The following is a 12,751-nucleotide window of genomic DNA, read 5'->3' as shown; positions in this document are numbered from 1 at the left end:
TTTTAAGCCCTTTGTGAGTGGAACTGTTTCCCTGATTTCTTTGTCAGTATGTTTGTGATTGGTATACAGGAAGGACACTGACTTTTGTGTGTTAATTTTGCAATCCTTCACTTTTATGAATCTATTCATCAGACTTAAGGGACTTCTAATAATTTTAAGTTTTAATTGTTTAGAATTATATCATCTGTAAATAAGGACATTTTGACGCTCCCTTTTCCATTTATATCCCCTTTATCTCCTTCAGTTGTCTTATTGCTCTTGCTAAGAGATCAAGTACTATATTGAATAGGAGTGGAAGGAGTGAATTTTTTTGTTCCTTCTTTTTTTTGGAATTGCTCTGAGTTTTTCTCTATTTAGAATGACGCTGTTGTGGACTTGTTGTACAATGATGTTATTATGTTGAAACATATCCTATATATCCCTAGATACTACAGGACATTTATCATTGATGAAAGTGGATTTTACAAAGCCTTTTTCTTCATATACTCAGAGGATCATGTTGTTTTGCCTTTTATTCATTTTATGTGGTGGAATAAATATGTTGATTTGTGTATGTTGAATTATCCTTGCATGTTTGAGGTGAAGACAACCTGACCATGGTGGATGATATTTTTGATGTGATCCTGACCTTGATTTACATATATTTTATTGAAAATTTGTATTTATAGGTTCATCAGGATAATAGGCCTATAATTCTATCTATCCATCCATCTATCTACTCTCTATTTACTAACTATCTATCTATCTATCTATCCATCCATCCTTCTATCTATCTACCTACTTACCTGCCTTCATCTCTCAACACCAGGGTATCTCTGACTTAAAAAAGAATTTGTAAGAGCTCCTGCTTTACTACTCTTTACCTGCTGAGCCATTTCGTAAGCCCCTGACTTGCATTTGTATCTTATTTTCATTGTTGTTTTCCCCCTTTTTAATATTTCATTTTTTATGTATACGGGTATTTTTCCTGCAGGTATGTTTGAGCACCACATTACGTGTGCTCCCGTTATCCCCTGTGTGTCCTTGCATTTGCCACAACCATGGCGGATGTGACTGCTCTCCACTAGACCAAGCAGCAAATGCTGCATTCTTGAGGAATCTTCAGTGCTCAACACTGGCCTCAAAACTCTCTCGTGCTCCTTAAAAATGAACAGATCTGCCTTTAAAACAAACAAACAAAGTGAAAACTCGCAGTTTGCGCTGCCTGGCACATTCCTCACTTTGAGGATTTGTGTCTGCTCAGGAACCCCTACAGTTCAGGAGGCGCTCTGCAGAGCTGCCAGCGAGCGACAAAATGATGCCAGGAAGAAAGAAAAAAATTAAAGAAGCCTCTGAAAGCCAGAACTTGGAGAAGAAGGATCCAGAAGCCAGCAGTTGTGTCAGTATAAAGAAGAAGTGTAGACTGGAGGACCTACGCATAGTGATCTCTGATAGTGATGGAGAGGAAGCAAAAGAGGAGAATGGATTGCAGAAAATGAAGACAAAACAGTCGAACAGATCAAAGTGTTTGGCTAAAAGAAAAGTTAGATGTCAGAAGAACAATTTGCTTTGGCTCTCAAAATGAGTGAGCAGGAAGCTAGGGGGGTGAACAGCCAGGAGGAGAAAGAAGAGGAGCTCTTAAGGAAAGCCATTGCTGAAAGACTGAATGTAAATATATGCTGTGTTGAAAGTTTATGGGATTTATTAATAATGTTCTTAGTTACTTAGTGTTTGGTATAGTTGTATTAGAAACAAGATATGGTAGTTTATAGAATTTTCAACTAACTATATCTCAGTCCTTTTTTTTAAAGTCTGCATTGTTGAATTGCTGGTTAATGCAATTTGAAGTGTTTTGTTGCTGTATGAGTTTGCTTCCACTCCACAGATTATTTCAGTCAATGGCTTTAAAGGATCAAAGTAAGTGGCCAGCTTCTGAAGAGTTGCAGAATACCAAGAATTCCAAAGGCCAGGTGTTTACCTCCCTCATTTGTGGGGACAGCAAAGAAAAAGAGAGAAAGAATGGGCAGTTTTCAAAATAACCAAATAAGGGACTGGAGAGATGGCTCAGCAGTTAGGGGCACTGGCTGCTCTTCCAAAGGACCTGGGTTCAACTCTCAGCACCCTCATGACAGCTCACAATTGTTTATAACTCCAGGTCCAGGGGACCTGAAACTCCCCATGGCAAAACACTAATGCACATTTAAAAAAACAAATAATGTTAAATTATGATTTGAATATATGCAATAGAAATGATTTTAAATGTTAAGGATACTTGCCAGTGGCAGATTCTGAGCCATCCTTGATTTCTGTTTACTTGTTAGCTTGTTTGTTTGAGCTGGAATCTCCTAGAGTTGAAAGTCTGGCTTTGAACTTGTAAGTTCAAGTGGTTCCCCACTTCAGCCTTCTGAAAATCTTAGGACTACAGGCATGTATCACCATGTGAATATGTATGTCCAGTTCGAATCATTCTTCATACTATATACTCTTGGTACTAGAAACGGTATAGTAAATATATATAGGCATTCACTTCACATTGGGGAATTCGTTTGAATGGAGCTGCTGTATTTTGAAGAGGAGAAACTCCTAGGGACAGTGCCTACCATTTTTGTTCTTCCTGTGACTCTTCATATACAGCTATTTTAATAATAAACCTGGTCTGGTACGGGGGAAAAAAGTGAAAACTCATAAGGAAGGTCTATGGTTTAATAATTAAGCTGTGAAGCTGAGGGCCAGGAACAGCAGCTTGGCTCTCAGCCTGCCACCTAGCCGCTGTGAACCCACTTTCTGGCTGACAACCTCGGGTCAGAACACAGTCTCCTCGTGCCAGGGAAAAGTTCCTGAGAGGAGTCAGCGCGGGGCTTCGGGAGGTGGCATCTTGGCTCAGGACGCCTGTTCTGACACTGCTCGGTCCTTCCCACTTTCTCTGCCGCAGTTCGGGGACCCGGTAAGATCTGAAATCCCATCCTGGAACTTCTCTCTCCGCTCCCTTCACAACTGTCCCTCACCTGGAACCCTCTGGGACCCCGGACCTCAGCCTCCATCACAGGCCGCGTCTTCCGTTTTCTTAGCTACATCCGTCTCCCGGAACCGCTCCTTCACCATGGTGCCGGCTGCGGGGCGCCCTTCTCGGGCTCCGACTACAGAAACCACTGCTGCTGCAGCTTCCCGGGCGCTTCTGGATTTAGGGCTCAGAGCGCAGCCGCTGTCCCTCGGCCACTGTAGAGCACCGCACGTGCCACCTCCTCTTCTGCCCCGGGGTCTGTCCAGAGAGGCTTCTCACCTGCTGCTTTGCAACCTCCCGCTACACCGCCACCTACTGGAGCGTGCTTAAAATGCACCAGGGCACGCTAATTAAAAAGGAAAAAAAAAAACCCTTTCTGGTGGGTTTCTCAAAATGACAGTGAAATGCTGCACTTTCTCATATTAAGGCCAATAAACAAAGGAATGAATGAATGAATGAATGAATGAATGAATGAATGAATGAATGAATGAATGAATGAATGAATGAATGAATGAATGAATGAACGAGTGAGTGAATGAATGAATGAATGAATGAATGAATTTTTTAAATGACACAATGATTGTGATTAGGGCTGCTTACAACAGTAGGGTTGAGGGACAGGTTCTTTACTGAACCATGGGCACCTCAACAGTGTTTACACCATTGAAGAATATGTCTGTCCTCACCCCCAACAACCACTACCTGGCTATAAATCCTCAGGTGAGGCTTCACGAAGCACTCCCCCATAAGATAAAATATTGACAGTGGCGGTCCTGTGTGGATTGTTGTATGTTTGGCTCATTTCCTTGACTGGAATTAGCTAAATTGTTTCTAGTATCAGCTTAATGATCATAGGAAAGGAGAAGCGATCCCCTTTTAAAACTCAGTTTTTTAATTCTGTGTTGCACAGCATCTGGGTACAATTGACAAGAGACAGGCTCCTTGTCCTTGGGATCATCAAACCCCAATGGCTATGAAGCTGCACTAAAAACCACCTGCTTTTAGTGGTGCGATGAACAGCTGCTTGGCTGTTCCTATTGGTTCTAGTGTTGGGATAATGTCTCCTGCTTTCATTTTGAACTTCCTGGAGTGGCTTGAGAAACAATTGACCATCTTCCCTTGCACAGGGTGAACACCTGGGTATTACCAGGTTTAGCCTGGCCAACATGAAGGAGAGTGTGTTGGAGCTGGCCTCCTTTGAGAAGATAATTGACCATTTCTTTGATGCTGCTTTCTTTGGGCAAGAAAGACCGAGTATGTGGTAGGTTTGCAGTGTAGACGACCTATAGCTTAAAGAATGAATGGATTATTTGTCTCCAGAGCACAACTAAGGCATCTTGCCCTCACTCTTTCCATTCTGTCAGTTCCTTTCAGTGCAGACAGTTTTTGAGTTGCAAATTGAAAATATGGACCCTGAACCATTGAAGACATTTTAGTCCTTGAAGCTGTACTTGGCCACATTGACAAACAGCCTACATGTTGTCCAGGATTGACAGAAGGTAGACAGTGAATGATCCTCCAGGTGTAGCAGTAGTGTAATCTGTGGTCCTGCCTCCTCGTGAGGCACTGAACATCATTTTAAAAGCCACATAGCCCAGAAAATGGGGAGACAAAGGTGAAAGATGGAGAGAGAGAGAGAAAGAGAGAGAGAGAGAGAGAGAGAGAGAGAGAGAGAGAGAGAGAGAGAGAGAGAACCCAGGCCTTGTGATGGATGCCTTTTTTCCCAGGACTCAGGAGGCAGAGGCATGCAGATTTCTGTAAGCTCGTGGCAGCCTCCTCTACATAGCAAATTCCAGGTCAGACAAGTCTACACAGTGAGACCCTGTCCTCAGAGTACACCAAAATGAAGTGAAAGAAAAGTGAGGGGCGTTAAAATGGGAGAAGCCCATGCACAAGCCAGATTATACATGTCAGACACCAGGACAGAACCCTAGCATGCACCAACAACACCTTTGCAGCCTGGGTACAGCCTCTGTCTGCCACTCTACTTGGAAATGTCCCCTGTCTCTCTGTGTGGAGCATTCTAGCCCAATGTTACATCTCTCTTTGTCAATTTTATCTTGGCTTTGATAGCAACAGACTAGTGAACCCTGAAACCAAGTTGAATGCAGAGTCCAGTGATATTAATAAACCTGAGGAGGCTCTCTCCTTAGTTACCTGAAGCACGTGTTAAAGGAGCAGAGGAAATCAGGTAGCTGAGACACCTATCTCCCATCAGAGAGATGGGAGACCTGAGACCCATGGCAGGGGCATCTCAATCCAGGGCAAAATTCCTTGGGGTGTCATTGAATTGCTTGCTTACATCCTTTCTCAAACACTTTCTTAGGTCTCAAGGTGACCTGTTCATTCTCTATGTCTTGTCACACTGCAATTTCACTTGTGTTCATCCACCAAAGGAGCATCCAAGGAGCCACCACCCACTCCAACCAGCCTCACAAAGAGGCAAGTGAAGAAGAAGGTGAAGAGTCTGACCACTCAGCCCCAGGTGATGACAGCCCAAAGGAATCATCTGAGAGATCACCTCATCTTAGTATCTGAAGGATGCTTGGACAACAGGTATTTGCTGTTTCATAATACATGGTTAGTGTCTTGGTTTCACAATTTCACCCTTAGTTCAAATGTCTAAAATATTGGTGTCTGGGAGGCTCGGTGCTCCTTCAGGGTGTCCCGTTGTCCAACACAATTTCTCTAAATGCTTCCCTGAAGCAAAACCTGACACATGGGCAGGAGTGAGATGGGGACATAGACTGTTCTGCTTCCTCCAAATGAAAACCAGAGCCTGTGGCCTGAATCACATAACTCAGGAATTGAGGCAGTAGTGTGTGAGTTCCCAGCATGAAATTGGAGAGATCCTGTCAAGTGGTGGCTAGTGTGAGAATGCTGTAATTTGTATTACTTGCCTGGCAAGGTATTGTGTGTTGGATGATCCTAGTAGCAACTGCAGAGGCCTGGTCCCACATCCTAAAATGTGGCAGCAAGGCCTGGTACTGATGTCTGCTGCTCTTGGTCCTCTCTGAGATGATACAACTGCATGCATGAATTTGGCATCTCACTGAGAACATTCTATCCCCTTCCCTCTCTCAGTCTCTGTTTTTCTTTCACTTCTATCTCTCTCTGTATCTCTCTGATTCTCTCTCTTTCTGTCTCTGTGTCTCTCTCTCATCCCTCTATCTTGTCTGTGTTTGTGTGTTTTTCATATGTGTCCTTCTTCACCTTGCAATCAGGGGTCTGTGTTTGACCATGAAGAGTTGCTTATCTCAGTATCTAGATGTGCTCTCTATTGTGGACTAAGAGCCCCATTTTGGGCAGCATAGCCCTTTGCAAGTCTGTTTATCTTGCTGCCAATGTGGAATGCCTTGGGGGAATTTATGAAACTATCATGATATTGCATCCCATCCTCAGAAATGCTCATGATGTGATTTTTAGCCTCCATGTCAATATAGGCACTCTGGAATGAGAATCTCTTATTTGAAAACAGAAGAAACATCACAATTTCTAGTGGGTCATGACCTGTGATAGACTGTGGGAACTCCATAGCAAGCTAGCTGGCATGACTCCTGAGGGAGCTCATTCAGTCCCAGCTGTATTCTTCTTAACACCCTGCCCTTGCTGGCTTGTGGCCAGAAGTGCAAGTGTAAGAAGCAGCTGGAGGTCCATAGGAGCTCGAGTACATAGGAGGCAGGAAGGGGCATCTCATGGGTTGAAATAGTACAGAACACACCCTACACTCATGTGCTATGTGACCTGTATTCTTTGAATTCTTTGCTTCTGGGTACAGACTCTACCACAGGCCAAATCCTTTTTGTGAAAAGCTCAAGATGGAACATCAGTAGGTCATGTCTGACCTGCAGAATTTCAAGAATGATAATATGGAGGCCTCACAGAATCTCAGTGAGCTGACCAAGGAGAAAGTCTTCCTTTGGTAAGTGCTCATCTTGGCAGGGCCCCGAACTGTTGTACAATGTCCAGTTCTCATTATCTTTGTCTCTGGACTGCAGGGTCTGCAGATCTGCTTCTAGTTTTTCTGCTTCTTAGCCAGCAGCATTAAAATAGATTTGGACTATGCCTCTTTACTCAGTTTTGCTAAGGGTTAGAGAAACTGTTAGCTCCTCTAGAACCATATTGTCATACTCAGTAGCCTCTGGATCAGTGATTATCAACATTCCTAATGCTGTGCCACTTTAATACATTGCTTCATTGTTTTGATGGCCTCAAACCATAAAATTATTTCGTAGCAACTTCATAACTGTAATTTTGATACTGTTATGAATTTTAATATAAATGTCTTCATAGGACATCTAATATGTGTCCCTTGTGAAAGGTTCCTTAGATCCCAAAGGGTTCACACACACATATGAGAACCTCTGGTTAGGTAGAAGAGCAATGGCCTCACGAGAGTGTTGTCAGGCAGGGAGTGACTGCTATGGGATCTATGCACCCTTCGGGTCTCCCACTTCCTCAAGTGTACTTGCACATTACCTGCTGGTGTTTCTTCATAATGGGTGATTAGGACAAGTGGGGTACTCTTCTTGTTTTTGGAAGTGCATGGCTTTCTGTTATTTTAGGGGGGTTTCATAAATAGTTTGATTCTTGCAGGAAATAGCTGTTCTCTGCTTTTTGTCTTGAGCGCCATTCTCATTACTGTTGAAGGTGCTTGTTTACATCTTCCTGTGAACCTGGGATAAGGTTGGGTTGCTGAGACATGGAGTCAGGGGTGACCAGTGGAGGCTGGCAAAGTCTTACTATTTGGAATGTGTTTCCAGTGATCTGCAGAGCCGGCTCCTGATGGAGCAGGCTCAGTTGAAAAAGAAGTTAGACATGCTGAGGCAAGAGAAGGAGAACTTACTGGAAGACTGGGTCCTGCTGAAGTACCACTTGGGTGATTTGCAAGTGCTCAGTAAGGATCAAGAGGAGACCAGTGACCTCCAGAACCAGCAACAGCAGGTAGGACAGGCAGCTGGGTCACAGTTAGGTCAGCACCATTTACTTATGTAACCTTACCAAGTCTACCCATCCAGACACCTGTGCTTTATCTCATCACTTTCCTCCTCCATCCACTCATCCATCCACCCACTTCATGACATAAAATTGTTCATTATGTGTCTGTGCATTAGTATTTCTGGGAAGTGAGTCTCCTCTGAGAATCTTGGTCATTGGCATGCAATCCCTGATACTCTTCTTGAACTGGTAGTCAAAGGGGAGAAACAGATCAATCACTCATCACACAGCTACATGTCATTATGATGGGAGGATTGCTGAACACAGACTTGAGTTCAAGAGTAAAAAATTCTCTAACCACCTCCACACACACTGACTAAGCAGAGTATGCTCCCCTAGGCCATTTTAGTTCCCAGGGATGGAAAGCTGAGTTTGGGGACTTTTCCTAAAGGCTGGTGTGCTTATTCTAAAGATAACCATCTCTATCACTTTGTTGATTTCATCTCACTCTTTTCTCTAACTCTCTCTGTGGTGAGAGTGTGTGTGTGTGTGTGTGTGTGTGTGTGTGTGTGTGTGTGTGTGTGAAATAGAGGCATATTTGAGTGCAGTGCATATTTAATGTGGATGACATCTAGAGGAGACGACTGGGTTTCTCTCTTTGTCAGTCTCTGTCTTATGAACTTGAAACAGGCTTTCTCATGTTTCTATGAAGTTGAAATTTGGTGAGACTGATTTAATAGCAAGCTCTTGGGATCCTCTGTGTGTACTTGCACTAGTGTGAGAATGTATTGACTATACTATACTCAACCCTCCAATAAGGACACAATCTTGTAATGAACAGGAGCAGCAAAGAATGTAAGAGAGACTCCAGAGCTTGCTGAAGCAGACGGAGCTGGTCACACAGCAAAAACACTGGGCAATAAAGCTGCAGCATCATTTGACTGTCTCCCAGATGAGGTATGAACCCAGGCTGAAGTTGGGGTATAGAGCCAACTGTGTCCCCTGTACCAGAGCTCTCTGTCCTTCTTGGGCTTTTGCTTATCAGTAAGACTCCTTGCTCCAAGCAGGGGTAGACCAACACAGAACTCAAGAGTATTATTCTGGTCCTATCAACAAGAACTTCTGTCCAGCAAACAATATGTTTGATACTCCCTGGGTCTATACTTGTGTCCCATCTCTCCCTTCTGATCTCTCTGGTATGTTCTCAGCAGGCTTTCCTTGAACTCAAAGAGCTCTGCCTGCTTATGCCTCCAAAGTGATGGAATTTAAAGGTATGTCTCACCATATCTGAAATTACATATTTATTCAGGAATAACACCTGTAGGGATGAGATTCACATCATTGTCACTATTTGATGTCACACTGGCTCTCTTCATTGTCTGAGCATTACCCATGTAAAGTGTACTGGGGATATAATAAGTTTAGTCATTGGCAGGATGAACTCAGGCAGATGTCTCTGCTGAGAATTGTTCAGAACCTTCGCAGAATGTTGTAGAACAGACTTCTCAGGGAGTACCAGGATATAGTTTCCCAGCTGTAGACCTAACGATAACACAGCTGGTTTTGTTTATCCCCAGAGTTCATAAAGTTGCAATGTTCTCAGACACATGAATCAAGAAATGCTGCTCTAGCATGACAGGCTCTATTTTGCAGGAGAGCTGATTTTTCCACATGACCTTATTCAGCTGTCTAGTTTGCAAAGTTGTATTAAGTCTATATATATAAAAATGAGGTGGTCAATGAAAAACTCATCATGAACATTCTGTGTATCTCCACTATGTGGTTATGTATGACTTTAATATGCTATTCCTTTTGTTTAAATGATGTCCCTAGACTGTAGGAAAAAGGCCTGTTCTCATAGAGCACAGAACATACATTACCCACATAAACATCTGATACTTATGGGCAGAAAAGAATTCAAGGTCCAGCTATTCTGTGACACTTATCTCTTAGGGATCCAAACAATGACTGCTGCCAAAGTTCAGTGTTGACTGTTCAGCACAACTGAGTTTCTGTGATGTCAGATTGGCAGGTCACATGGCAGACCCCACCAGGACTCTGCCCTAACTGCCTTCCTCATCCAGGTCAGAAAAACTCCTACATGAGCTGGAACAGTCCACAGCTCAGGATGAGAGCCTCCTGCCCACAGAGCTGCTGCAGCAGGAGCACTAAGTGTCATAAGCAAGTGAGCCACCATGACATCCCTTCTCCAGCAACATGGCATTTGTGGGGTGGAGTTCTTCCTTGATTCTGCTTTCCTATGTGTGAATAGGCCCTGAATTTATCTAACCAGTGACCCAGCAAAGCTGTTTTAGATCTGATTGCCTTTTCTTCTCTCACAGCATCCTTTACAAGAACTGAGGAGGTTGAAGGAAGCCATAGTCAACCAGAAAGCCCGACATTCTCCACTCTACAGTCAAGGCCTCCTCAGAACAAGACATGTACTTCTAGCTGTAGAATCACAAAGAGGAAAATATCAACCACCTTGCAAGTGGTCCATCCATAATCTAATTCATATGTCTCTCTAGTTATGGAGTAAGGAAACCATCAGGAAGACGCTTGAGATTAAAAAAAAAAAAACACCAAGAATTATGCAGAAAAAGCTGACATTTACCAGCAAGTGTTCCCAGTGAGGGCCACAACAACGTAGAGAGAGAATATGTTTCAATTCATAGTTGCTCTGAAAGTTTATTGTTATGAAATTTTGTTAGCCAACTGAGTCCCCAGTTCTTCATATGTGGATGGAGATTTGTCAGTGGAAACTGTGTTGATGTCCTGTTGCTACCCAGACAGACCACACAAAGGAAGCATCATATTCTCACTCCAGTCCAGTGCTGGAGCTACTCAATTTAATGCACATGTGATGGTGAAGAGAATTGTTCTGAGAGATGTTTTAGGAAGGATGTCACCATGAGCTTTTATGTCTTTTGGTAAGAGATGCTCCCTGTGTCATTTTTTGCTCTTGAATGGACACACAGACACATGTTGGCAGACAGAATCATATAGTGGCCAACATGGCATAAGATCAACTTTGGTAAGGGCTTAACCTAAAAGCCCCAGAGTGGCATGACTGCACTTGTCTTGAAGAGACCATGATGCCAGTTATGGTTGTCTTCTAACTTGTGTCCAAATCCAACCACAGGGTATAGGATAGTGCCACTAAATCTGCAAGAAGAGAATGCTTCTTAGTGTAAATAGTTTTGGTTTGCTGTTGTGTTTGTTTCAATTCAGGTTTTGATGTTCTTTGTTTTGTTTGGTGTTTGATACTTTTTGGTTCTTTTGTTCTTTCTTTGATTTTATATTTGGCTAAAGCTATACATTGGATATACTAAATGCCCTTTTAAAGCCACTATTGAGTCGAATTTCTGTAATTTCATAAATAAAAAAGCAATTTCCAACTCTTAATTCTTAAAGTAGCTTTAGTAGTCAGATGTGTATTACACTCCTGTAACCTTAGAACTCAACAGGCAGAGATGGATCTCTGCAAGTTCCAAAAGGCTTAGGCAGGTTTGCAAACAGAGATGGTGTCTTGGGTGTGAATCACATGGCCTACAACATGAATATCCACTTCATGATGGAAAAAGATCCATATTCAACATATGACTCCACATGATTAGCTATTCCAAAAAAGAGACTAGATACACACATGTTCATGACATTATAATTCATATCATATTTTTTTAATATACCTGTGTTTTCTAATGCATCTCAAGAAATGAGAACATTTGATATAGGAGTATAAAAAATGAGGAAACTCATAGTTATCTGCCTTTTAGAGGCAGTGTATTAGGAGAGAGACTGTACCCTTCCTGGCAGCTCTGAGTACCCTGAGCTGTCAGTGAAGAAGGGGTGGTGAATCTGATGACTAAGTTTTGTCCTGCATGTCTTTTCCATCAATGTGAGGATCTGAAGCATCCAGAAAGTACTTGGACACCCCACACACTGCCTGTGTGCCTGTGGATAGTGCCACTTTTCCTCTGGCTCTGACAAAAGAGGACTGAAGACTCCGAAGCCAAGTCACATCATGGGCAACAGTGAATAATCCCAATGAGACTGTCTTGTGGGTCACCTTGTGCAGGGAGGCAGAGGAAACCAGGTGACCTCTGAGACACACTACCTATAGAGAGTTGGTAGAACTGATAGCCACTGTAGCTGAAGTTTTCCTGTGTCCTGGCCTGCTGGCAGTCAGGACAAATCTCTCCCACTCATGTCCTCCAAGTAAAAATACAAAGACTTATATTACTTATAAACTGTATGGTTGTGGCAGGCTTTCTGCTATCTGTTCTTATATCTTATATTAACCCATTTCTATAAATCTATACCTTGCCACGTGGCTATTGACTTACCGGTATCTTATCATCTCCTCATCCTGGCGTCTGGCAGTGTCTGTCTGCCTCAGCCTTCCACTTCCCAGAATTCGCCTCTCTGCTTGTCTTGCCTATCATACTTCCTGCCTGACTACTGGCCAATCAGCATTTTATTTATCAACCAATCATAGTAATATATTCACAGCACAGAGAACATCCCACAACAAGCCACAGAGGGCCACTTGTCTGGGCTTTCAGATCCTGCTAGGGCAGTCTCTCATCTGACAGTCACTTTCTAAACATCCTTCTTATTGATCAGAGATCTTAAGGAAGGGAAGAGCCATTCCCTGGGCTGTTTTTGAAAAGTTAGTCTTCAACTCCCTACAGATAAGTAATGAAAAGGTTCTAATGAGGCAGAGAGAGCTCTCTGGCTTTGTAAGGAAGAGGTACTGAATGACATCCCCTGTGTCTCTGAGAATAATCCTAGAAAGGACAACTACTGGCTAATTGGGAAGAGCTCAGTAGC

This window comes from Peromyscus leucopus, chromosome 9 (genome assembly GCF_004664715.2).
Source record: "Peromyscus leucopus breed LL Stock chromosome 9, UCI_PerLeu_2.1, whole genome shotgun sequence".
NCBI lineage: Eukaryota > Metazoa > Chordata > Mammalia > Rodentia > Cricetidae > Peromyscus > Peromyscus leucopus.
Note: the sequence above shows the minus strand (reverse complement) of the source record.